Source organism: Lontra canadensis, unplaced genomic scaffold (genome assembly GCF_010015895.1).
Source record: "Lontra canadensis isolate GAN:19392208 unplaced genomic scaffold, GSC_riverotter_1.0 scaffold53, whole genome shotgun sequence".
In the NCBI taxonomy this organism is placed as follows: Eukaryota; Metazoa; Chordata; class Mammalia; order Carnivora; family Mustelidae; genus Lontra; species Lontra canadensis.
This window is the reverse complement of record NW_022631047.1, coordinates 3,599,922-3,623,319: the sequence shown is the minus strand read 5'-3', so window position 1 is coordinate 3,623,319 and position 23,398 is coordinate 3,599,922. Positions and strand designations below refer to the sequence as shown.

The window sequence follows — 23,398 nt, the reverse complement described above, 5'->3', positions numbered from 1 at the left end:
TCATTTGTTTCCTTGATATTTATCAAAGTGCTATCAGAAAACTTTCCTATTAGATACAGTTTGGTGGTAACAAAAAATAGTGACTTATTAATGACCTTCAACTTTTAGGGGTTAAAATCCCATAGTTTGTTATTAACTGGATAAAGAAGAATAGACTAGATCTTAAATATTCTTACCATTAAAAAAATGATAATTATTTGATTGATGGAGGTAATTATTTGACTTTAACTAGTTGCTATGGTAACCATTTTGTAATATGTAAGTGTATCAAATCAACATGTTGCATACCTCAACCTTATACCATGTTTTATGTCATTTATATCTCAATAAACCTGAAGGAAAAAATAGAACAAAAGAGTATATAAAAACCATGTGTGGTAGATATGTGATTGACTCTATTTCATAGCAGCAGATCATTTTTTTAAAGACAGTTAAGGTAACTTCATCACACTTGCCAGAAATTTCTTTTTTTTTTTTTAAGATTTTATTTATTTATTTGACAGAGAAAGATCACAAGTAGGCAGAGAGGCAGGCAGAGAGAGAGAGGAGGAAGCAGGCTCCCTGCTGAGCAAAGAGTCCGATGTGGGGCTCAATCCCAGGACCCTGAGATCATGACCCAAGCCAAAGGCAGCGGCTTAACCCACTGAACCACCTAGACGCCCCTGCCAGACATTTCTTAAGGCCCACCTTTTTTTTAATGATACATGAAGTCTGCTGAGGGGTTTGGAAACACGTTTCTTGTTCTTTTAAAAAATATATGGAATGATTCATGAATTTTCATGTCATCATTGCATAGGGCCCATACTAATCTCTGTATTATTCCTATTTTACTATGGTGCTGCTAAGTGTATCTGGTTTTTAAAAGAGATACATAAGAAAAGATAATCTCTCATCCTTAACTTGTCTGATATGTGAGAAGAGGCCATCTTCCTACCAACTTAATGTTGAAGACACCATTAAGGAAGACAGGAGAAAACAAAAAAGGAGAAAAATAAAACGTGAGTCTTTGATACCATCCTTAAATAGCTAAATCAACCAACACAAAAATCTATTCTAACTCTTACTATAATGTGAAATAATTTTGCACACTTTTGAAGGTTATTATCATCAATGTTTGCCATTTCTTGTAGCCAAAAACATACTAACCAACATAACCGAGAGTTATGAGGAAGTATTAAACAATCTAGAGAAGAGAAGGCAAATGGGAACACCAAAGCTGTTTCTAAGATAGCCTTAGTGCACAATTCTGTTGTTCACAGAAGTCACAGGAGATGAATTTCAGCCTAATATAAAACTTGTCTGAAAAGGCCTATCTGCCCTAGGAAGTAGTAAATTCCTTCTCACCAGAGATTGGCCAACCACTTCTTAGTTTTGCTGCAGATTAGATAAATTAGACTATATACCTCATGAGTCATTGTGATACTAGGATTTCTTTGTTGTTGTGAAAACTGGAAGATTTCTCAAGAGATGCAAATCTCATCCTAAAGCTTAACTACAAAACAATCTTCCTTTTGTTTTCTAATGTAGAGGAACTGCTCTCACATTTTCAGCTCTCTAAGCATTTATTGAATCTTTGCTGAGTTTCTATACTGTGTTAGTAACTGTGAGAATAAAAATATGACATAATTACTGTATTAAAGAGTTTAATTCTTAACTGGGAGATATTTTAATTCAATGAAAATAAGCATTGGCATACACAGGGAGTGTCAAAGTTTATGACAGAACTAATAAAGGGTTTGGCTATAACAACAAGTAGGGAAATTAACCAAATGCTGATCTTGATAACATTTGTATAGGTATTATATAATAGTGCCGTTAAAAATGGAGTCAAATGGACACAAAGTCACTTTGAGTTAGCACTAATTATGCAATTGTCAATAATAGATCTCCCTATATGGAAGTATTAAATAAAATGTTAAAACTAGACCAGGATTAAAATTAAGATATAATTTAATTTGCCTTTGTCATTTTGGAGAAAAATCTATTTTCTAACAGCAGGGATAGGACTCTTATCATTGTCCACATAATGAAATTAGGAACTATTACAGTTATTTCAAAAGAAACATTTTTCCTGTCGATGATTATTTGGGAGGAATAAGGTTTCCAGCAACGTTCTTCTTCCTTCCTTTTCTACTGCATTATTTGTGGTTTACAAAGAAGATCTTGATTGTTTACTGTGACTATTTTATAATGCCACATTTCTCCACTGTGCCTGACCATCTCTGCCCAGGACATAAAGAAGCCGAATACTGCAAAAGTTCTTACAAACAACAACAGCTTCAACAGTGGGTTTTATAAAAAAAATGGAGTATATAAAAATTATATATAAAATGGAGTATATAAAAATTAACCAGGAGAATATAGTCACAGGATTCAATAAATTAAACCAGTAATGAGAGAACTACATCGAAACTCTGGTAGGAGTTGTATATCTAGCTTCAAATCTAATAAATCACATTAATTAAAAAGAAAGATATCCTCATTTTTATTGATATAAGGTCTCTGATTTTCCTGCTGTCAGATACATTAGTCCACTTTCCTTGCACAGAGTTTTTAAGAAGGAATAAATGGAGAAAAGCATAGCACAAAAAGGCAGAAAGAAAAAGGTAGGGCCAATCCTAATCATGCAGGGTTACTAACAATTCTATAAATCATCTGATCTAACATGACCTCCTGCTGTTACCAGCAGAAATATTGCTCTCATTTGCATTTAAAAAAAAAGTTTCTGTCTTACAAGTAGTGAGAGAAAGATGAGTTTGCCTAAGAGTTCATTATCTTCCCCACACCGCTCCCTCCACACATGGGATTTGGTGAAAGAAAGCATTTGCAGAATATGTTCTTAGTATGCTCTGCTCCTTTTGCCCTCCATGCAACAGAATTGATTTCAAACCATTTCATTTGTTTTAATTTAAGTTTTAGTGAACATACAATGCAATACTGGTTTCTGGAGAACTCAGTAATTCATCACTTACATACAATACCCAGTGCTCTTTACAAGCACCCTCTTTAATACCCATCACCCATTTAGCCCACCCCCCACCCACCACCCTCTATCAACCTTCAGTTTGTTCTCTGTCATTAAGAGTCTCTTAAGGGGGGGTGCTTCATTGGCTCAGTGGGTTAAGTCTCTGCCTTTGGCTCAGGTCATGATCCCAGGGTCCTGGGATTGAGTAGCAGGGAGCCTGCTTTCCCCATCACATCTCTCTGTCTGCCTCTCTGCTTACCTGTGATTTCTCTCTCTGTCAAATAAATAAATAAATATTTTTTTAAAAAGAGTTTCTTAAGGCTTGTTTCCTTCTCTCCTTTTTTTTTCTTTCCCCCCTTCCCATATGTTCATCTGTTTCCTTTCTTAAATTCCACATTGAGTGCAATCATATGGTATTTTTCTTTCTCTGACTGACTTATTTCACTTAGCATAATACAGTCTAGCTTTATGCACATCATGGCAAATGGCAAGATTTCACTTTTTTGATGGTTAATATTCCAGTGTATATATACCCCACATCTTCCTTATCCATTCATCGGTCAATGGATATTTGGTTCTCTCCATAGTTTGGCTATTGCTGACAATGCTGCTATAAATATTAGGGTGCAAGTACCCCTTCAAATCAATACTTCTTTTATTCTATTTTTTTCCTTAAAATTGTATACTTTGGGTAAATACCTAGTAGTGCAACTTGCTCTATTTTTAATTTTTTGAGGAACCTCCATACTGTTTTCCAGAGTGGTCGAGCCAGTGTGCATTCCCACCAACAGTGCAAGAGGGTTCCCCTTTCTTCACACCTCGCCAATACCCTTTCTTTCTTGTGTTGTTAATTCTTAGCCATTCTGACAGGTGTGAGGTGGTATCTCATCATGGTTTTGTTTTGTATTTCCCTGATAATGAGTGATGTTGAGCATCTTTTCATGTGTCAGCCATCTGGATGTCTTCTTTGGAAAAGTGTCCATTCATGTCTTCTACTCATTTCTTAACTGGATTGCTTACTTTTTAGGGTATTCAGTTTGATGAGTTCTTAATAGATTCTGGATACTAATCATTTATCAGATATGTTGTTTGCATATCATCTCCCATTTCATAGGCTTTTAGTTTTGTTGATTGTTTCCTTCACTGTGCAGAAGTTTTTATCTTGATGAGGTCCCAATAGTTCATTTTTGCTTTTGTTTCCCTTTCCTCTGGCAATGCATCTAGTAAGAAGTTGCTATGGCCAACATCAAAGAGGTTTCTGCCTGTGTTCTCCTCTAGGATTTTGGTAGTTCCCTCTCTCACACCTAGGTCTTTCATCCATTTTGAATTTACTTTTGTGTATGGTGTAAGAAAGTGGTCCAGTTTAATTCTTCTGCATATTGCAGTCCAGTTTTCCCAACACCCTTTGTTGAAGAGACTGTTTTTTCCATTGGATATTCTTTCCTGTTTTGTTGAAATTCATTGACCATAGAGTTGAGGGTCCATTTCTGGGTTCTCTATGCTTTTCCATTGATCTATGTGTCTGTTTTTGTGGCAGTATCATACTGTCTTAATGACTAAAGCTTTGTAATATAGCTTGAAATCCAGAATTGTGATGCCTCCAGTTTTTAAGTTCTTTCTTTTCTTTTTTTCTTTTTTCATTTTATTTTATTTTATTTCTTTTCAGTGTTCCAGAACTCATTATTTATGCACCACACCGAGTGCTCCATGTTTTTCTTTCTCAGAATTTCTTTGGTTATTCAGGATCTTCTGTGGTTCTATACAAATTTTAGAATTGTTTGTTCTAGTCCTGTGAAAAATCCTGGTGGTATTTTGATGGAATTTCATTAAATGTATAAATTTCTTTGGGTAGTATAGACATTTTAACAATGTTTGTTTTTCCAATCCATGAGCATGGAACACTTTTCCATTTCTTTGTGTCATCTTCAATTTCTTTCACATGTGATTTATTATTTTCAGAGTACAGATCTTTTACCACTTTAGTTAACAAGACATTCCATTTTTAACATAAAATCACATCTCAAGAGGATGGACCTACTGCCATAAAATCAAAAAGTCTGTTCCTCTAGTGCACACTTCTAATTGGCCTGTTCCAAGCTCCTATGGCATAAATTGCATTAACATACTTTACACCTGAAAGTGACATACAGGCAAACAGTTTTTAAGGGGTGGAATACTATCCCATTATTTGAATAGTTTGTCATTAAAATTTAAATATTGGTAATATTGGTGTTTTCTGTATTTTGGTATTAGAGGGATACAGTTTTAAGTCTTTATCAGGCTTTTTCTTTTTCAGATGTTATCTCAGAACACACTACTCTTCAGCTAAGTCAGGTCCAACCACATGAGTCATAAATAAAATACCTCTGTGCCCAAGGCTCCTTGTAGGTTCTACCTTGTTCTTATTTTCCCCTTCACAATTAGTTTACTTAAAGAAGATGTCTAACTCACAGTTTTTTAACTTTTATTTCCTCCTCAACCCAGTACGATCTGGTTTCTTCTCCACCATTTTAATGAAATAACTTTACTAAGGACACTAATAACGTCCACTTTACCAAAACCAATGGATGTATTTTTTTTTTTTAAGATTTTATTTATTTCTTTGACAGAGAGAGACCCAGAAGAAAGGGAATACAAGCAAGGGGAGTGGGAGAGGGAAAAGAAGGCTTCCTGCCAAGCAGCAAGCCCAATGTGGGGCTCGATCCCAGGACCCTGGGATCATGACCTGAACCAAAGGCAGATGCTTAATGTTGAGCCACCTAGGTGTCCCTGTATTTTTGTTTTTACCTAATCTCTCTCCAACCCTTAAACTGACTGACACACTCTTAGAAAACTTCTTAATATCAGATGAACCTTTCTTTCCTGGTTATCCATGAAAATCTTTTAATTAATTTATTCATTTATTCAACAAATTCTATTGAATGCTACTGAAAGTAAAGTTCCCTTTTCTGGCTCCTTAGTTATCTCTTCTCCTTAAATGTTCAAGTCTTCAATCCATTTGCTTTCCCCAGGATACACATTTACCTAGGTAGCTTTATCCAAATCCACCGGTAATGATTCTAAAACTCAATTCTCCAGCAAGATCTCACTCTTATTATTCTCAACTGTGTACAGAACATCTTTATGTTGATTTTGAAAACACCATATACTGAATTGTCATTAGTTGTAAAAATAAAATGTTTAAGATATTTCTTCTAGTTTATCCCTTTCATATTTTCTAATTATCTTATGAAAACAAATTCAAAAGGAAGAGAAGTTTACAAAATTAAAAGCAAATATCCTCCTAGTCTGAGAAGTAAAGGCAGTATGACAAGAAGAGTGGGGAATATTAAAACAGAAATTGGAAAAATTAAGGAACTTTTTGTATCTATATCCACAAAATACATAATTTTTGAGAATTTGCATTTTTAAATCTTACAAAACAGTAGGCAACTCTGCCTATGAGCATATACAAATCTATACAATATTTCCAAATATCCACATACTACACAGTTGCATAGTAGTCCAACATATTATATCTTAGCCATCTCACTATTAATAAAAGCTCAGATGGTTTTACTGGTTTCTATTACTGTACTTAATATTTTTGTGTGCATAATTTTGGAATATACATGTAAAGAAAACTGTAAGATAAATTTCTTTTTATTCCAACTTTGTTGTGATGTAACTGACAAAATTTGTATATACTGTATACATTACATTACATATACATATACATTATATATCTTGTATAAGTAATTACAATTTGTGTAAGTAATCATTGTAAAATGATTACTACAATCAAACACATCTATCAATCTCATAGTTATTATTATTATTATTATTAATATTATTTTTGGTGAGAACACTTAAGATCTAATCTCTTAGCAAATTCTAAGTATACAATAGAGTATTATCAGCTATGACACCAAACTGTACAATAGATGCTCAGAAGTTATTTCATCTTATTACTAAAAAGTATACAATTTACTCAATATTTCCCCATTTCTCCAACTCCTGAGCCCTTGCAACCATAATTCCACTTTCTGGTTCTAAAAGTTTGACCTTTTTATAGATTTCACATATAAGTGGAATCATAGTGTTTGTCTTTGTGTCTGGCTTATTTCATTTAGCATAATAGCCTCAAGTTTTATCCATGTTGTTACAAATGGCAGGATTTCCCTTTTTTAAAGGCTTAATTGTATCTCATTATAATATACTATAATGTGCTCATTATAATATAAATGGGATATATATGTGTTATATAATATATAATGGGATATATATCACACATTTTCATTATCCATTCATCTGTTGACAGGTCGTTTCTATATCTTGGCTATTATAAATAATGCTGCAATACACATGAGAGTGCAATACTTCTTCAAGGGAATGATTTAATTTCTTCTGGATATATACTCAGAAGTGGGAGAGGTAGACATATGGTAATTCTATTTTTGATTTTTTTGAGCAACTTCTTTACTATTTTTCATAATGGTTGTACCAACTTATATGCCCACCAACAGTGTACAAGGGTTCCCTTATCTCTACACCCCCACCAACCATTTTTTTTTTTTTCTCTTCTTGATAATAGACATCCTAATAGGTATGAGGGGATATTTCTTTGGAATTTTGGTTTGGGTTTCCCTAATGACTAAGGGTGTTGATTTTTTCATATACTTGTTGACCAATTGTATATCTTCTTTGGAAAAAGTTCCTATTCAGGTCCTTTGTACATTTTTTAGTCAGGTTTTTGTTTCTTTGGTTTTGGGGTTTTGGTTGTTGAGTTGTCTAAGTACCTTATATATTTTGGATATGAACCCCTTATCAGTTACATGGCTTGTAAATATTTTCTCTCATTCAGTAGGATTTCTTTTCGTTTGTTGACTCTTTCCTTTCTGCACAAAAGCTTTTTAGTTTGATATAGTCCCACTTGTTTATTTTTGCTTATGTTGCCTGTACTTTTGGTGTCAGACCCAAAATACCATTACCAAGACCTATGTCAAGGAACTTTTTCCCTGTTTTCTTCTATGAGTTTTACAGTTTTGAGTCTTCCATTTAAGTCTTTAATCTATTGAGTTAATTTCTGTGTATGGTGTAAAATAAGGATTGAAGTCATTCTTTTACATGAGGCTACCCAGTTTCCCCAGCACTTATTAAAGAGACTATCCTTTCTCCATCATACATTCTTAGCACACTTGCTAGAGATTAGATGACCATCTATGTGTGGGATTACTTCCGAGCTCTTGGTTCTGTTCGATTGGTCTATGTGTCTGTTTTTAATGCCAGTACCATACTGGTTTGATTACTGTAATATAGTTTAAAATAACAGAAGCTGAATTTGTTGGCCAAAGGATATGGATATAGATATATAGATATATGGATATATATATATTTTAAAATAACAAACTGTATTTGTTGGCCAAAGGATATAGATATATATTGTTAATTCCAAAAGGGTTGTATTAATTGATCCCCCACTAAAATAATCTGGAACCTCTTTTTTTTTTTTTAATTTCTTTTCAGCGTAACAGTATTCATTGTTTTTTGCACCACACCCAGTTCTCCATGTAATACGTGCCCTCCTTAATACCCACCACCTGGCTCCCCCAACCTCCCACTCCCTGCCCCTTCAAAACCCTCAGGTTGTTTTTCAGAGTGGAACCTCTATTTCTCAACACTCTTGCAAACATTTAGTAATGTTTTCAACTTTTCTTAACCTGATAGGTGAAAAAAATGGCTCCTCATTTTGATTTGCATTACTTTAATATTAAAAAAGGTTAAGTAACAACTTATTTGTTGTCAGTTCATATTTTTTATTCTGGAAATTAAGTATAAAAATTATTTAATTTATATATTTAATTTCCCATGGTCATTTTAAGAAATTTTATATAATGTAAATTAAAATCACATCATGAATTATAGAGATAAAAGGAACGGTGTATTGAATAACAATCCTAAAATAGGACTTGAAAAAAATTTAGTGTTATTGACAGGGATTACTATTTTGTATAATTTTTTAGAATAAAGTTAGAAAATAGATTGGTACAATATTAATTTGGGCAGAAAATATAAAAATGATTTGCAATTACAAGATATTCCATGACATATAAAAATGGTCTGATTGTATAAAATCTGGGGCAAAACTAATATTTAAGTTAGGATTTGAGAAGGTAATAATAAATTCTCATGGCATAGTCCCTGCAGCAAATTTTGGTAAAAAGATACTGAATTGAATGGACTATGTTGCAGACAGCAAAACATGGGGAAAAAATCAGCCCATTGTGGTCTATGAAAAGAGAAGAATTATGAGCAAGGGGCCAGAAAACAGAAAATAGAGGCTGACTAATGCATAAAAATTAAATGTAATAAAATTTCTTAAGTAATGAACTCCTTTGAGATGTATTATTCTATCAGGGTCCTTAAAAAATAAGTATCTATTATTTAATAATGGAAATCTCAATACAGCAACAAAACATATTAACTTTAACATTTTCCTGAGGTCTTCAATAACTTCACATATAAATGATTTTACATCATTTACCATAAAGACAAACTGAAACAAAATGCAGACTTTGAATTTTTTTTTTAATTCATTGTACCTGCAGTTTATGTTCTACAGTACTTTCTAGATATTATCATACACATATATATGGATGTTCTAAGAGGAAATGGGATTATTAGATATTTTGTGGAAATTGTCACCCCCATCTTGCTGCTTGGAAGACTAGGCCAATGCTTTTAAAGGAAGCTACAGAAATTTGAAACAGGACTTAGATTCAGATATCTGACCCTCAATATTTAAATATATCTATAAGAAACTAGGCCACAAAATGGTCGTCTCACCAATTTTTTCCTCTTCACTTCTCTCTCTCTCTCTTTTTTTTTTTTTAAAGATTTTTACTTATTTATTTGTTAGAGAGAGAGCACAAGCACAAGCAGGGGGAGTGGCAGGCAGAGGGAAAAGCAGGCTCCCCACTGAACATCTCTTCTGACTCTTCATAACTAAAGGCTTTATCATATTTAATAGCTTAGGTTCTTATTGCAATGATCTATTGGTCTTTTTATTTTTTATACAAATAAGAAAAGTGATGATAAATTATGTTCTTGAAACTGCACAAATAAATATTTCAAGGCTGAAATAAAACTGAACAGATAAAATTATGTCTCTCAAATATAGTAAGCCATAGTTTTTAGTTAATTCATGCCCTTGAAAATAGGGTGTATAAAATATGTATAAAATCCGAAAAACTGCTGGGGCCACTGAGTGACTCAGTTGGTTAAGTATCTGCCTCCAGCTCAGGTCATGATCCCAGGGTCCTGGGATCAAGCCCCACATCAGGCTCCCTGCTCCAAAGGGAACCCTGCTTCTCCCTCTCCCTCTGCTGCCACTCCCCCTATTACTGTTCTCTCTCCTCTCAAATACACAAATAAAATCTTTTTTTAAAAAATCTGCAAAAATTTGCACTTCCTTCATTCTCAGAGAAGACTCCCTTCAGCTATGACCCTGATAGGAATGAATTTTTTCGTGTGCTGGTGAACCAGGGTGAGTAGATTATAGAAAGTTCATAATGACTTAGAAAATGTAGAGGAGCCATGTGTTTAAGGAATCAGGTTAAAGAGTCAAACACTTTGCTAAAGCTATACTATCTGCTCCGCTGGAAACCACACATCAGTAAATTTCAATCTCTCACTGTTTTCACTTTAATGGTGGCTTGAAGAAAGAAGAAGTATGTTTAATTTTTCTCACCCAATCTTTCACTTTCCTTTTAGAAGGAAGGACAGATTTATGCTCTGGCAAAGAGTACATCATCAACACAGCAAAGACATATGGGCAAAACATGAACACTTGTGCCTGTCCCCTCCAAGTTTCCAAATATCTACATGTTTCATACCATGTTAACTAAATATTGGGTTTACTGAAATTTTTCATTTGGAAGTTTTGGTATCCTATAGATTTTTCCAACATATCTGTTTTACACCTGGATGCTGGTATTGTGGGAAAATAAGGTAGTCCATTGTGGAAAAATTATCATGATTGGATTGAAGGAGACATCAGATTATCAGATACAAAAGTGATGGTTAATAAAGTGAAGTTTGTTGACATCTCGATTGTCCATGTGTAGCAGGCGCACTCTATTCATCAATTGTTTCTTGGTAATGATTTTGCTTAAATCACAATAATATCAAAATTCCTTTCAGGAGGAAAAAAAGTTTGCCTTTGTGGGATAATATAAATTGGAAAGGAAAAAAAAAAAGTGCCTTCTAAGTGACATAAGCCAATGCCAGCTAACCTGAGGGCAGTTCTTTTTGGCATACTGAAGATCTTGTTTTTTATAAGGCTCTTGTTTCTTTTATCTGCTGTGATAATGTGCTCAGGAACTCCAGGAATCTAATTAGTGAATAGAGGTCTTCACTAATTGACAAAATCAGGCATAGTGCCTCATAATCAGCTGAAAAGTCCCACTTAAGCATAAAAGCCAGCATTTACTGATAATCTACAGTGAACACTTACAGAATGAAATAGAAATGAAAACAAAACAAGATGCAGATGGGTCCTAAGTTCAAGGATTTGATGATCCAAAGCTAATAGAAACATTCTAAGACAACCAGTTAAATTAGGAGATTTCCTTTAAGTTCCTTTATATTGTCATTACTTTCCTTTGGTTATTCCTTTTCATTGTAGGTGTCCTTAAGAAAAGCATCCAAGTGGACATCAAAAGGTATGGTGTCATGTGACACCAGATGCAGATACACAAGTCTCATCAGGTAGAAAATATTTGCAAACACAAATGTGAAATTCCATGAGCTATGGAGGCCTTGGGGAAGGCACAGTTGGTAAGAAACAAAAGAAAAAAAAAGAGAGTTGTGTGTGTGTGTGTATGTGTGTGTGTGTCAGAGAAAGGGAAAAAATGAAAAAAAAATTATAATTAAAGATTTTATAGCGGGGCACCTGGGTGGTTCAGTGGGTTAAGCCTCTGCCTTTGGTTCAGGTCATGATCCCAGAGTCCTGGGATCTAGCCCCGCATCAGCTCTGCTCAACGGGGCGCCTGCTTTCTCCTCTCTCTCTGCCTGTCTCTCTGCCTACTTGTGATCTCTGTCTGTCAAATAAATAAATAAAATATTTTTTAAAAAAAGATTTTATGGCTTTAGATATGCAGTACACAATTTTATACAGAAATTGGACATGTTGGGGAGTTCCACACAGCAAAGAACTGATGGCAGTCTTTGGTCAGTAGCCAGCAAGAAAGATTTCCTCAGTCTGATGGTTTTCAGGGAACTGAATGCTGCCAACACCATGTCTGTTTGGAAATTCTTCAGTTGGGTCCTCAGTTGAGAACCCAGCTCTGGTTGCCCCTGACTGCAGCCTACGAAAGACTAAACAGAGGCCTGTTTATGAGTCATGCTCAGGTTTCTGACCCATAGAAATGATGAGATTGCAAACATATGTCATTTTAAGCCATTAAGTGTATGTGATCTGTTATGTGGCAATGGACAACACAGATTCCAAACTCCTTTAATGTGGATGCTATGGTTATAATGTGTTTTCCCAACTCCTAACAGAGTTCCTGATCATAACCTATATTCAGTAAAATTTTAATAAAACTGATGTCAACTTCACACAAATAAAATTAAGGGTTTAAGTCCTTGCCATGTGCACCAATGGAATTTTAGACAATCTTTTAATGCCCAGCTTCTAGTAGTATATTTTTGTGATATAAGACATCTAACCCTATTTGCTGCTTTCAAAGGAAATAGCAATCAGATAGATTTGATGAAAACTAAGGGCCATGATGGAGAAAGTATTTCTTCATTCTGAGTCATTTTGCAGAGGTTCTGTTACCTTTTTTTTTTTTATACAACCACATACTACTTGCTTATGTATTCATTCCCAAGTCAAACAGAATTCCCACTGACTGAGATGTGTTTAAAAGATAATTTTAAAGACAATACTCAGTGAACAAGAAAACATTTTTCTCTGTAGCCTCCAGAACCAAAAAGAGTCTTCCTACCCTATCTCTTTTTCTTTTAAAAATGTATCTATTTCTTGTAATAGTAAAGTATTGGTTTTAAAGAAAGGAGTCTTATCTTGGCAAATAAAGGGAGAAACCTGGAAGCAATGTGTAAAATTGCAGGTAAGTGAAAAGAGGTGTTTATTTATACGAACAGATTTCAGCAGCACAAACGTGAGCAGGAAGAAAAAGGAGTGAATAATAGTTTACCCTGATGTCTGCACTTTGAAAACATCACATGACTGTTAATTTGCAGAGTCACTCAGTCCTTAGGAGGCAGTTTCATCTTATGGACACTTTTACCAACTGCCTTAGTGGGACAGGTCGAGGGGGCTGGTCTAACACAAAGGTCAATCTGAGACTGACTTGAAAATTCTAAGGTCAGCATGCATTCAGCCCCAGGCTTTACACTTAGAGAATCTACTTTGTTTGTCTTGGAAAGTATTAATACAAGAGCCATGTAATGGTTCTGACTCCATATTTGCAAATACAGTCAGGACAGAGTCAGGATATTTAGGTGTTATTCTATTCCTAACACTGCAAAGGAATTGGAACCAAAGGAAAAGAAACATCCTCAGATCTGTGAAGGGGCCACGCTTATTGTACTTGCTAAGGCGGTAGGGATGTCTGGAATAGTTACAGCAACTAGTATAATATAGTTAACTCATCCACTCTAAACTCAAATGTCATATTATCTAAAAGGAATAATTTTATAATTGATGCCATAGTTTTCAAGATTTTTTTTTTTTAATCATCGGTGTTTACTTTCAAATCTAGAAAAGTTATTGTGGAGCCTATAATTCTGCTCTAATTACAAATAAATGTAAAATTTTGTCTGACAATGTTATGACATAACATCACACTAGTTTTTATTTTAAAATTGTTTCCTTTAATGATATCATCTTGAAATATTAAAAAATGGTTTGTATATTGTGCTTAATTTTGTTGACATCTAAAGAGATGTTCCTTCATTTGACAAAGAGCAGTTTTCAATTGTCAATCAAGACTTTGTAAATTGGGTTCCAAATATTTATCTCTGTGGAATTTCAATGGTTATAAGGAAGAGAAATTAGATTACATATTCATACTGCAGTTAAAACACAAAAGTTTCAAAAATACTCTAAGGCATTCTCCCTTTTATTCAACTCTTTAAAAGAGAAGAATTTAAGCAGTGGAACCATCATCAGTTTAATTAACATAGGAAATGTCTAAGGCAAAGCAAGCAATCTGGGACCCAATAAAAATGCCACAACTGAGTAAAAAGAAAAACAACCTTCACCTTGCTTTGGCATAATCAGGTGGGATTTTTCTGAGTATATATTGTGTACAATGAAGTCTTGATTAGAACTATCTAGAATACCTAGCCAAACTCTCTAATATTCTCATGGTAGGAAAAGCAAACATAAGAGCTTCAGGGAAAGTTTGGGAGTAAATAAAACTCTAAGATTATAAGGAAATATGTCTTCTATTTTAGAACAGAAACAGAAAGATAGGTTTCATATAAAGAGAGTGTAGAGCTAAAATTCACATATGTTCAATACTGTGATTAAAAAGATTCATCTTTATCTTTCTAAAAATCAAATCTGTATACTTAGTGGGGATATATACTGATTCCTTCCAGAATACCTCATCAAAACCTTCCTATAATTAGCCCTGGATAAGCTATGAAATATCACTCAATAAATACTTGTTGATTGCTTGGTCGAGAGCATACATAAATGAAGTGGCTATTACCCACAGAATGACTACCTGTGGCTGTGAAGACTTGCAGGTCTACAATAATATCTTGCACACCTGGCCCACCTTATAAATGAAATAGGGGTAACTACACATGTCTACTTCATGGGGTTGGAATAATGAACATCTGAATTAATAAAGGTAAAGCATTTAGAATTTTGCTCAAAACAACCTATGCCCAGTGCATGTGAGACTTTAGATGTGTGAAAGAACAGAGGAAGAAATCAGTACATTAGCCTTGGGGGATACCAGAAAGCTTTACAAAGGAGGATGCATTTGAAATATGATGTCTTGGGGCACCTGGGTGGTTCAGTGGGTTAAAGCCTCTGCCTTTAGCTTGGGTGCTGGGATCAAGCCCCGCATTGGGCTTTCTGCTCAGCGGGGAGCCTGCTTTCTCCTCTCTCTCTGCCTGCCTCTTCACCTACTTGTGATCTCTGTCAAATACATAAATAAAATCTTAAAAAAAAAAAATATGATGTCTTTACCAAGGAAGGATGAGGAAATTTTAACCACATTACTCCCCCACTATTTAAGTCCCTTAATAGCTTCCCAAAGCTATATGTACATTTATGTGTGTAATTTATGTGACGTTCCCCACATATATAGACAATATCTAAATACCCTAGTTTGGCTTAAAACTCCCATCCTGGTCTGGTTGGTTAGATTTTGCTAATTATGCACACTCATCTGTCCCACTTCTCACCAGGCAGTCCTCTGATCTTCTCTCCACACCACGTAAATGAATTTTTCACTTTAGTCCTCTGCATATCTCTCAACATGAGTTCCTCTTCCTATTGCTTTTTCTTTGCTAATTCTTACTTACCATTTCTGGTCTCAGCTTCAGATCATTGCCTCTGGGAAGCCTTAAGGATCTTTCAAGATTAATTTGAATGAGCCTCCTTTATATTTCCACTGGACCTGCATATTTTTTTTTCTATTGGCATGTAACTGATTATCACAAACTTAGCAACTTAAAATAACATCCATTTATTGTCTCACAGTCTGTGGGGGCAGAAGTCTGAGCAGGCTTGACTATGTTCTCTCTTTGGGGACTCACAAGGCTGATCAAAGTGTTGGCCAACCTTGAAGGGCTCTTCTCTGAGAGCCCCAAGGGAGAATCAGCTTCCAAGTTCATTCAGGGTGTTGGCAAAATTCAGTTTCTCATGGTTTTGAGAGTTCACCTTTCCTTGCTGCTGTCCATGACCAGACACTCTCCCCTGATAGAGGCCTCGTACCAGGTGGCCTCCTCCATTTTGAAATCAGCAGCTGTATATCAAATATTTCTCATGCTTTCAATCTCTCTGACTTGCACTGTTGCTACAGCCAGAGAAAACTCTCTGCTTTAAAAGAGCCTACATAATTAGAAGGGGCCTACCAGATACTAACTGACCCAAAACCAACTGATTTAAACCTTAATTACATATGTAAAAATTCTTTTCACCATAACATAATCACAAGGAAAGTGACATTGCATCATACTCACAGAAGAATTTTTTTTTAATTGTTTATTTGGGTTTCTTTTGGTAATAACACTCAACATTTAAGAAAAACTAAACTGTGAGATTGTTTTAAATGTAACTATGTTTCAAAAAGTAAAAATTGGCTTCTTTATTTAATTAAGGAAACAAGTGGATCATCTTCGACTCTGAAACCATCATTAAAAGGGTAGTATTTGGGGCGCCTGGGTGGCTCAGTGGGTTAAGCCACTGCCTTCGGCTCGGGTCATGATCTCAGGGTCCTGGGATCGAGTCCCGCGTCGGGCTCTCTGCTCAGCGGGGAGCCTGCTTCCCTCTCTCTCTCTCTCTCTGCCTGCCTCTCTGTCTACTTGTGATCTCTCTCTGTCAAATCAATAAATAAAAAAATATTTTAAAAAAATAAATAAAAGGGTAGTATTTTAAGACATATATACCATGATTAACATGATGTGTTTTATACAACAGCTACAAATCTAAGTGCCAGTCTGAACATGTAAGAAATATTTAAGTGTTAAAATCACACTGGAAAACCGAATGTTCCTTTTCATAAAAAGTAGCTTGAAAAAAAAGGAATTTGCTAGTAAACCCGATATGCAATTGGGTATTTTTTGAATTAAAATGGTAGATTTAAATAGAGCCATTACATGATGGCTCAATTCTGTACAATGTGGAAGCTGGTTATATAGTCAATGTTATATTCCTAAAGTATATCCCTTGAAGACTTGTCTAGTAAAACTGCCATATCAAATAATCACTCCTATTTAAGGAAAGGAGATTATACAAGGATTAGGATTGTTCAGGGTCATTCTTAGAATTCTGTTCACTATAGAGGTCGTATGTCCCCTTCTAGTACTCACAGTTAATGGCAGATACCTGTTTTTGCTATATTTAGCAAGTCATAATTTAGCGCTTACTATGTACCAAGCATTGCCCTACCATTTTAGGAGTATACTATTATTATGTCCATTTTTCAGATGAGGAAAAGAGAGGCACACAGAGGTTAGGGAAACTAACCAAGATCACACAGATATAAAACAGGAGAAGTGAGTTTCAAACCCAGGTTGTCTGGCTCTGCAGTCTATGCTCTTAACCTTACACTCTGCTCTACACAGCTAGAGTGCATTCTTTATGACAGTATATCTCTCCAGTTTCTTCTCCCTTTGTTTATTTCAGTACATGGCACTTAAGTATTTACGTTATATATCATATCAAACCCTCTCTATTTTTTTTTTCAAACAATGTTATTGAGAAATCATGGCTTGATTTGTGCCACACTGAGTAACTTTGGCTGCATATATACCACTGACACGCTAGGCATGATTCTAGACATTGGGGAGATAACACATAAAATCTGGACATCCAGACATACAAATAAATACCCACATATAATATGATGTGGTAAAATGCTATAATAAAATTAAATTTCATTATCAGGTGAATTAAGGGGCTATGTGCTGAAAATATGATGTCTGCTTTTCTCTATTTGAATGTTCCACATCTGATCACCTAAAATAGTAATTTGGAAATGAATAAAAGTGAAATCCTAAGAGCTGAAACATTAACTAATCAAGAAATTAAATTTAAAGTTCTCTTGGCATCCTGTTCTCTTTGTTACACTTTGAAATTAATCACATTCCCATAGGCAGAAAAGCTAATACAGGTAAGATCAGCAACAGGGATTTGCCCCAATTGCTACTGTTTGTGAATATATTACTTTCCCTAGGTGGAGTTTGAGTGGAAGTACTTCAAATCACATCAGCCCAAAATTAGTCTTCTTGATTAATGTCATGTTTTATAACAAGCATTTGTAAAGCAGTGAGCCTTTGCCACTATAAAATGGGGTATCTGTTAATATGTGCTTATATCTGCTCATCAATTAAATGTAATTATGTTTCCCTATGGTTTTCAACCAAAGAAGATTTACATGTAAATGTATGGATTCTTTTGAGATTAGTAAAAAAATCTGCATAAAGAGGAAAGCAGGAGGGGAGCAAATGAAGTTAGCATTTATTAAGTAATTATTATGTGCCAGGTACTTTTGGTATATTATCCCATTTAAACCTAATAATATCTGCATGACATTTCTAGTATAATCCCTAGTTTACAAATAAAAACCCCTGAGCCTTAGTGTTGTTAAGATAATTGTTTAAGGTCATGCGGTTCACATCTAGATCATTCATGCCTAGCATTAGCCACCTGTAGGCATCTAAAATACATATATATTTATATCTATATCTAAAATACATATATATCTGATATATATATGTGTGTGTGTTTTCGATTTTAGAATATTCCTACTTTGTTACTTCCAGAAGGTGTTTTAATTTTGTTTTTGTTTTTTTAATTTTTCACTTTTGTGTGACTCACAAATACTGTGTGAGTATAGTTCTCTGGCTGATACATCCAGTCCAGACAAGCAAATGTTCCTACAGTTTTCACTCTGACATTAGCACAATCTCTATCATGTCTCTTCTCTTCTGATGATATTCTGATAACCTCCTGGCTCCATTTCACAGTCCTCTATTCTTTTGCAGTCCAGTTCCAACTGTCTGATAAAAATGGAAAAAATAAATGATTCAAGTCTAGAGTTTTTGTTTTCTTTTCCCCTGGGATTCAGCTAAGGGCCAAACCTTATGCCCTACTCCCTTCCAAACACTTAGTAACAGCCCCTTTCCATCCATTCTCTATAGTAACATAAGGGCCTTCTTCAAATTATCTGAAAAATTTCCACTGAAGCCTTAGTACATGCATGTGTTATTTTTATAACGTTCCTTTTCCTTTTTAAAACCTGCATGAGGGATTAAGGAAGAAGAATTTTTCTCACAAAACTTAACCCTCAGAGGAGGAGGTGAAGAGAACAAAATTGCAAGCAAAGCAAAGATCCATCTACTGGTTAGAGAAGGGAAAGATTGGAAATAATCTAATATTAATAATTTACAGGATTCCTAACTCTCTCAGTGTATATATTTACTCAGAAATCTGAACAATGAACACATCCAGACTATGAAACTTCACAAAATATTTTTAACAGCTTTATTAATATATAATACGCAGAGTTCACCCATTAGAGTCTACTAATAGTGTTGTTTCCTATAGTCACAGATGTTTAATCATCAGCACAATCTAATTTTCAACATCTTTCTTATCCCCAAAAGAAACTAGTAGAGCACAGAGGATTCTTATGGCAGTGAAACTACTCTGTATGATACTATACTGGTGGGTACATGTCATTATACATTTGTCAAACTCATAGAATGTGGAACACTAAGAATGAACCCTAGTGTAAGCTATGAACTTTGGGTGATAATGATGTGTCAAGTAAATTCACTTATAACAAATGAACAACTCTGGTGCAGATGTTGACAATGTGGAAGGCTATATGCATGAGGAGTGCAGGGAGTATATGGAAAAATCTCTGTACCTTCACTTCAGTGTTGCTGGGAATTGATACCGCCTTAAAAAATAAAGTCTATTAAGAAAGAAAAGAAACTGTATACCCATCAGCAGTAACTCATCTCTATATCCCTTTAGCTCTCGGTAACCACAAATCTACTTTCTATCTTTATAGATTTTGTCTTTCCTGGCAATTTCATATATGGTTATCTTAATGAGATAACTATTATACCAATGTTAGTAACAGAAAATTCTTTGCTAAACTGATGGGATGTACTCCTGGGTTATGCTGCAATAATGCCGGATTTTTAAATTAAAATCTCTCCATACTTCCTCCAAAATGGCACACCAATCAACAAAGAGGGCACATGAAACCACATAAAATTGCCTTCTTTGGCATCACTTGGACACAGAGTGTGTCACAAATCCTATTACCTCTAAGAAAAGAAATTAACACCAAATTCTATCAGATATTAACTGAGACCTCATTCCATAAGGCTAGAGAGAAATAAGGTGGTACATGGAGAAATGGGGTAGCAGCAAGAAGATAATGGAGCTCAGACAAAATGATATCCAAGATGGCAAGGCCTAAGCAAACTACAGAAATTCTGAAACAGGTGTGAGACCTGGCAGATCTGAGCATTTGCTATAGAGAAGGTACTTGAAAATACGCAAGATCTAAAGAGGCAAACTCAAAAAATGAACTCTTTTGGAAAAGAATGAAGTGAAGAACACAATAACGCAAGACAAACTATCTAGATTGTGAAAAAGAAAATTCTTTTTCTCAGAAATGTCTATGCCTTTTTCTTTATTGCCATACTGCACTGTATTCAGAACAAGGCTAAATAAAAGCAGTAAGAGCAAATACCTTGTCTTGTTCCTAGTCTTAGTGGGAAAGCATTCAGTATGATGTTAGCTGTCGGGTTTAGTTGATGCCCTTAATTAGTTTGAGAAGTTCTTTTATTTCTGGTTTGTTGAGATTTTTATCATGAGGGAGTATAAATATAATTAAATATAGTTTTTTCCAGCATCTGTTGACATGATCATATATATTTGTCCTTTATTCTGCTAATATGGTAAATATAATGAGTGACTGACCAAATTAAATCAAACTTGTGAGCCTGGAATAAATGACATTTAGTCATGATAGATTATTTGGTAATAGAAAAAATATATGTATTTGGTCTAATTAAGTGTATGTGTATTAGTATATCTATACAAACATAATATATTTAATTATCTAATATTTCAATAACATTTTATACCTATGTTTGAGAGTACTTTTTATGCCTATGGGGTATTTTTGTTGTTGTTTTGTTTTGTTTTCCGGGTTTTTTTTTGTAGTTTTCTTGTAATGTTGCATAATTTGACTATCAACATAAAACGTATTGGTAAATATTCTCCCCTATATTATTTTTTCCAAGGATTTTGAGTAGGGTTAGAAGTATTTTGTTCTCAAGTATTTGGTAGAATTTACTAGTAAAGCCATGTGGACCTAGATTACTTTTGTGGAGAACTTTTCAATTAGGAATTTAATATCTTTAATAAGTACAGACACATTCAGCTATTTATTCTTCTGCCAAATTTGACATTTTGTATCTCTTAATAACTTTAAGTTGTCAAATTTGTTAGCAGATAGCCCCCGGAACTATGCCTATAAAATATCCTTGTTTTGATAATCTAGAGCAACACTACTCTTGCTTACTGGTATAGTAAGGTAGGAGGGAAAAGAGAGGGTTAAATCTGCCATCTTCCCAGGGAGGGTAAGGTAGTGGGCAACTGATGAATATAAAAGAGTAGCTGTTAAGTGTATGTAGACAATTTGATTCAGAGTGTAATTTTGAATTGATATCCTGCTACAGGTCAGTTTCTCCAAAAAGCAGATACTGATATAGACATTATTATGATAAACAAGGATTGGGCAAAGAAGTAAGTTGACCTATGACTCAGTCCCAATCAAATTCTCAGTTGAGCCCCTGGGGACTTCTGGAACTAAGATGGAACTTAAAAGTTCTCCTAACTTGGGGACTGAGGACTAAGTCTTAATAGTTCTATATTGCTCAGTCATCAGATGTGGACTGCCTCTTAAAAGAGATGTGACTTTGAGTGAGGCAATTCCTTGCTTTAAGGGCAGTTCCTTAAAATAGCTGACAGCTAACTGTTCAATCCCCTCCACCCTCAGAAGGTATGGGAATTAGTCCTTCAGTAGCGAAAAGGGGTCTAGGCAGTACATTCCAGAGTCCACCCCACCACCTTCTTAAATTGATACCACTGACCGTTCAGTTCATTCTAAAAAGTTTATTATGTTGAGTTCCTTTTTTAATAAAGATTTTATTTAATTATTTTAGAGAGAGAAGGAGCTACACACAGAGAAGGAGAGGGACCGAGGGAAGCAGAATCCCCGCTGAACAGGGAGCCTGACTCAGGGCTTGATCCCAGGACTCAGGGATCATGGACTGAGCCAAAGACAGATGCTTAACCAACTGAGCCACCCAGACACCTGTCATGTTGTGTTTCCTACCCATTTAAATTATGTCTGCTTATCAACATGCTCATGCGTGAAAACAATTCACTGACAAACTCAACTGAAATTGTAAAGAAAATGACACAGCCAAAAGTTACTAATGTCATGCAAACCAGGCAATCTGTTCCCCAGATAAAAGTGTAATCATAAGAAATTGGCCTGCCATTAATTTTTAATATGCTATCTAGTTTAGGCAGTATATCAAGGATTCTCGTTGAGTCACAAAATATTATCTCTCCCTGAAATTTATTAGACATTGCTAAATATTACACTGTTGAGGCTAACAAAATGATTTGGTATAAATCCCTAAAGAACAATTCTAACAAATGATGTATTATTTATTCCATTAGCATTATTTGCTCTCCAACTCCCCCCCTGCTAATAATTCTAGCAGGCTTCCTTTTCTTTTACAAACAACAGGTCTCAAACAATAAGGAAGAGACACTCTATGGCCCAAATCAGAATCAAGAGGCATAGTGCAATAAAGACTGTGACTCATTCTGATGAATCTCTCATTTTTTTCCTCTCTTAAGAAATAGGGAAGGTTAAAAAATGGCATATTCCCAGCTATCACAATAATTACTGTGCTCCACCAAGTGTCATCAAAGCATTTAAATAAATCATGTCATTTCAGCATAAAGAACAAAGTTCTACTCATTTGTTTCCATTCTCAAATGTGTTAGGAAGGTGTCTCTTCACAGGAAAGAAAAAGGACAATTAGTATGTTACTACATCTTAATTGCACAGCAGTGCCTTGCACATGCATGGCTTCTCACTGACTCTGTTTTCTATTCTAATTTCAGAGGCTGTGGGAAGGGAAAAGTGATAATGCCACTGGTCCCAGGGGCACATTAACACCTTGGCATTCTAGGACTAAGGTAAAGGCCCTTTGCCCGAGACCAGTTTAATTTCATCTAATTTCACCACCACCTTTATGGTCTCAGCTGAGTCGAAAGACAGGGCATGTTTTACGAGACTTGTAGATAGCATTACATACATATAGACTATGATACAGTAAGTAGAGAGAACAGTCTGCTTAAAGATAACTTCCTATATAGATTAGATATGCATCTGAACCCTAGCACAGACAGATTCCTTACCAGTAGGAAAACAGGCGCTCTCTAACAGAAAGATTGGGAGTCACAAGCTTTTAGATTTGTTAAGGGACAGTGGAGGATGGATTCCCTAAAATGTTTCCTTCTTTGGCCATAGTATTCATCAGCATTACACTCTCCATTCCCTCTTTGTTCATCCCTGGGGAGGTGGAAAGACATTCACAATTGCTAAATTTGTGAGGAATAAATTGGGCATT

General features: G+C 35.0%; 1 pseudogene; it reads right to left on the bottom strand.

Annotated features, from left to right (window-relative positions):
• Positions 1–751: 751 nt before the first annotated feature.
• LOC116877850 lies at positions 752–850 on the bottom strand (annotated as a pseudogene).
• Positions 851–23,398: the final 22,548 nt, after the last annotated feature.